Here is a 5,153-nt window from a genome sequence, read left to right as displayed (position 1 = left end):
ACCTCGGTAGTGTTGGTTAGAGCGAAATCCAAAAACTACCTTTTAGATATTTTTAAGGGCTACATCTATCCAGAAAAAGCACTTAAAATATGAACGGGGGAAGGAGGTGATCACTTATTTAGGAAAAACACAATTTGCCCATTCCCTTGGTTAGGAGTAAAATTTCCAAAATTACCCCTTAGTGAGCCTCTACGTAATGTCGCAAATGTACTCCCGAAATTTCAAGTCTCTAGATGCTGCAGTTTTCGCTGGGCGTTGATGAGTCAGCCAGTCAGCCATTCAGTCAGTCAGTCAGTCAGTCGGGCACTTCCTTTTATAGGTATAGATATTTATGTATGTATGTATGTATGTATGTATGTATGTATGTATGTATGTATGTATGTATGTATGTATGTATGTATGTATGTATGTATGTATGTATGTATGTATGTATGTATGTATGTATGTATGAATGTATTCATGCATATATGTACGTATGTATGTACGCATGTATGTATGCATGTGTGTATGTGTGTGTATGTATGTGAATGTATGTATGTATGTACGTATGTATGTATGTATGTATGTATGTATGTATGTATGTATGTATGTATGTATGTATGTATGTATGTATGTATGTATGTATGTATTTATGTCCGTCGATTAAGCCGCCCGATTGCGACTGAAGCACGGAGAAGTTAAAATAATTTGCGTGAGACATGGCAACACATTTGAATCTAATAAATCTAAAAGATGTTCCATTTTCGTCAAAGTTGTTAAAAAAGATAATATTCTAGAAAAAGATAAGACTACCCGTTAGCTATAATTGTCTGAAAACGTCTTACACACAGCACGTAAACCACGTTGCACAGTTTACAGCCGCAAGTTCATTAGTTAAAGCAGCAGGCTTTTGCTGCGGCTTTATTCATTCAAAATTTCGAAAATGTCACCTTTTCTCGGGAAACGCGGCGTCGGCAAAAGGAGAGCGAAGAATATTGGCCGGCGATGGATTTAAAGCATGCGTTATGGACACTTATTTGAAAAACATGTGGATTGGCAGAATGCGCACCTCATAAAACGTGGACATGGTACAGGATGGTTCAAAAAGGATTTGAAAAGACCATGTATGTATGTATGTATGTATGTATGTATGTATGTATGTATGTATGTATGTATGTATGTATGTATGTATGTATGTATGTATGTATGTATGTATGTATGTATGTATGTACGTATGTACGTATGTATGTATGTATGTATGTATGAATGTATGTATGTATGTATGTATGTATATGCACAGGCGCGACAGTGCCTCTAAACACGCTACTGAAAACTTTTTACCGAGGTTGTTTATCATATCATTGTCATTAACAGTCCACCTACGCCCACTGCCGGGCAAAGGAATCTCCTATTAATCTCCAATTACCCCGGTCCTGTGCTAACTGAGACCAATTTATCCCCGCAAACTTCTTGATCTCACCTACCCATCTAACTTTCTGCCGCCCCCTGCAGCGCTTGCCTTCTCTAGGGATCCACTCTGTTACCTAATTGCCAACGGTTATCTTGACTTCACATTACGTGCCCTGCCCACGTCCATTTCTTCTTCTTAATTTCTAGTAATATGTCTTTAACATGCCTTTGTTCCCTGACCCACTCCGCTCTCTTTTTGTCCCTTAATGTCACACCTATAATCTTCCGATCCCTTTCCCGCTGAGTCGTTCTCCATTTAAGTTCAACCCTTTAAAGTGAGCCTCCAAGTTTCTGCCCCGCAGGTGAGTTCCAGTAAGGTGCAGCTGTCATACACTTTCCTCTTCAGGGAGAATGGTTGGCTGCCATGTGAGGTCGTATATAAGGAAAAATAAATACACCGCGGTGTTTAAGAGACAGTGCGTACGGTCCAATCTTCTAGACGTTAAGCATTATTAAAACTTCCCAATAACAACTAGCGCTATTTACATTTCGTGCGGTATTTGATTGCCTATAGGAACTCATACGCATTTATTCCTGAAACTAGTGGCCGGGCTACTGGAGCAGTGCAAGACGTGTGTGCTATAATTAGCGCGCTCTAAAAGCGTTGCGGTAATTTTGTCTGCGAACATACTGCGCTTCAATTCGAAATATTTTCCTAGCGTAGGGCCATTCCCACATACGTTTATAGTACGTCGGCTTTCTTTGTCATTTCCCAAGAAAATTTCCTCCGTATTGCAAGAAGTGTAATGCCTCGTATCTGCAGAAAAAATGCGTAATTCCCGCAGTTAGAACATTGATGAGTATGATAGTCAAGATGCAGATTGCTGGTCTAAATTACCAACACAAAGAAACAAAAGGGAAATGAAAAAGCGTGGTTTGAACGATTGCTCATTATTGGGCGATTTTTAGAATTTCTGTACACTTTCTCTTTTTTTGTTTGGTCGGGCAATAATTTAGCGTTGCGAAACATGCCAAGTATTAATTTTTTGTCGATCTGGACATCGCATCTCCTCTCCTTATTTTTTTCCGAGGCTACATAGAACAAGAATAAAGCTGAACTTTTTTTTGAACGACCACTTTCTGATGCAAGTTCACTGAGCTGTGGAAAAAAAACGGCATTTTTTTGTGATGTTAATACTGCCTGCTTCGCAATTGGTTTTGGAATAACAGGTGATATTTTCGCACCGGACAGGACACTAGCAAGCTTCTGTCAGGTGAGCGTTGCACCAATCAGCTTTCGGCCTAGGGGCTTCCGTCCAAATCCCATAGTCATGCTATTGCGTATCTTCTCTTGTATATGTAATCTGGGAAAAGAAGGCTGTACGAGTAATGAATGCTTACGCGTAAAGATCCTTTCCCGCTTTCCTACTCCTTAAAAAAATCCGCAGAAGCCCTATCACAATTTCCTCGCAATTACAACTTCAGCACCCTCTTTTTTGAACATCTTGACACCTATGCTAACCAGAAAATTAATTGATCGTGCCATGGTAGGCAATGATGGCAAGCGCGGCCGTCCGTTTCCAGCAGTGTCGATCCACACACTTTTTTTTCCACAAGACATGATAGAGAACGTTGTGAGGAAGACAATGCCATTTTTTTGTGTGTGGTGATACATGTATTATCATTTTGTGGATGGAAAAAAATTACTGTGGGTAGCTCGAGGAAAAAAGGTACATACGTACATTCCGAGCGGGGGCGTTGCGGCTTCGATAGGGCACGTGCTCCGCTTCCCCAATTCCGTTGTCGTTTGCGCCTTCCATTTCACTTATCGGCATCTGCAAGCTGCCGGGCACATTCGTTAGGAAAGCGATGTAGTCATTAGAGATTACAGGGATCGTGAAAAATCGTGGAATCTTCTTCTATCGGCACTCGTGCCGCATTTCATGCAGTGTTCCGCTTTGACCTGCGACGTGGATGCCCTGACCACACCAAGGAACTTTCCGAAGTTCTTCTTAAATACTACTGCGACCTTTGCTGTGTAATTGGGCCGGGGATATCAATGCGTCTGTAGATCGGCTTGTAAAGTTGGCGCAAGAACCAGATTCACAAAAATATGTTGAGGCCTTGATATCGGAACTGAAATCGCTTCTCATACAACCATATATATATAATATATATATATATATATATATATATATATATATATATATATATATATATATATATATATATAAGAGAAGAAAAACTTCGAACAAGGTAAAAGCACGATTGTGGCCTACGTTTCAGCAAAGAGAACTTGCTATATATATATATATATATATATATATATATATATATATATATATATATATATATATATATATATATATATATATATATATATATATATATATATATATATATATATATATATTTATGTATATATATATATATATATTTATATATATATATGTATATAAATTCTGGTATTCTGGAGGTCGTGGGTTCGGATCCCACCCGGCGGGCATTTTTTCATTTTTTCACCACTTTCTTTTCGACTCCAACAATTCTTCATCTTTTTCTATGATTCATGGAGCCCCTCATTTCCCATTTTCTGATTCGCTACATGCTTAGCGAGGGCCTCTGTTCTGGCAGTCTTGGTGCCAAAGGGAGCTTAAGAGGGTTCAACGGTAGTCGACCACTCTCGACATGTCGTAGACACTCGAGTCACGGCCCGGGGCTTAAAAAGAAGGTCCCCTTCACCCCGAGTAGTCCGAGTGGCGCTGGCTACCACCCCCAAGTGCAGGAAACAAAAATACCTTAACATAAATACCCGAGAAAGTGCTGGGGAAACAGCCCCGCCGGTAGCGTAGTGGTTATCGCACCAGACCGGTATTCTGGAGGTAGTGGGTTCGGATCCCACCCGGCGGGCATTTTTTCACCACTTTCTTTTCGACTCAAAAAATTCTTCATCTCTTTCTATGACCCACCACAACCTCCACTTTGCTTTCCGAGGTTTTCTTGACTGCCAACCCTTATCGTCTGTCTTATTTCACGGAGCCCTTCATTTCCCATTTTGATTCGCTACATGCTTAGCGAGGGCCTCTGTTCTGGCAGTCTTTGTGCCAAAGCGAGCTTAAGAGGGTTCAACGCTGGTCGACCACTCTGGACATGTTGTAGACACTCGAGTCACGGCCCGGGGCTTAAAAAGAAGGTCCCCTTCGCCCCGAGTAGTCCGAGGGGCGCTGGCTACCACCCCCAAGTGCAGGAAACAAAAATACCTTAACATAAATACCCGAGAAAGTGCTAGGGAAACAGCCCCGCCGGTAGCGTAGTGGTTATCGCACCAGACCGGTATTCTGGAGGTCGTGGGTTCGTATCCCACCCGGCGGGCATTGTTTCACCACTTTCTTTTCGACTCAAAAAATTTTTCATCTCTTTCTATGACCCACCACAACCTCCCATTTGCTTTCCGAGGTTTTCTTGACTGCCAACCCTTATCGTCTGTCCTATATATATATATATATATATATATATATATATATATATATATATATATATATATATATATAGGGAGTAGTAGAACTTTGAAGATGGTAGAGAACACAAGAGAAGAAAAACTTCGAACAAGGTAAAAGCACGATTGTGGCCTACGTTTCAGCAAAGAGAACTTGCTTTCCTCAGGGCAATCTCTCGCCTGGCAGGCAGGGTTTATATAGGGGTAGGACCCCAGGTGAATGAAGAGGGAAAGATGGAAGGGAAATTGAGCAAGCTGATTGGTTTCG

General features: G+C 40.9%; 1 non-coding gene across 1 annotated transcript; it reads left to right on the top strand.

Moving 5' to 3' along the window:
- The first annotated feature begins 4,688 nt into the window (after positions 1–4,688).
- Trnat-ggu (transfer RNA threonine (anticodon GGU)) lies at positions 4,689–4,761 on the top strand. The gene has a single exon. It is a non-coding gene; the product is annotated as a tRNA-Thr (tRNA).
- The last annotated feature ends 392 nt before the right edge of the window (positions 4,762–5,153 follow it).

This window comes from Haemaphysalis longicornis, unplaced genomic scaffold, assembly GCF_048455015.1.
Source record: "Haemaphysalis longicornis isolate Haplotype H1 unplaced genomic scaffold, Haemaphysalis longicornis Haplotype H1 scaffold_9, whole genome shotgun sequence".
NCBI classification, from domain to species: domain Eukaryota; kingdom Metazoa; phylum Arthropoda; class Arachnida; order Ixodida; family Ixodidae; genus Haemaphysalis; species Haemaphysalis longicornis.
This window is presented reverse-complemented; position numbering and strand designations above follow the sequence as displayed.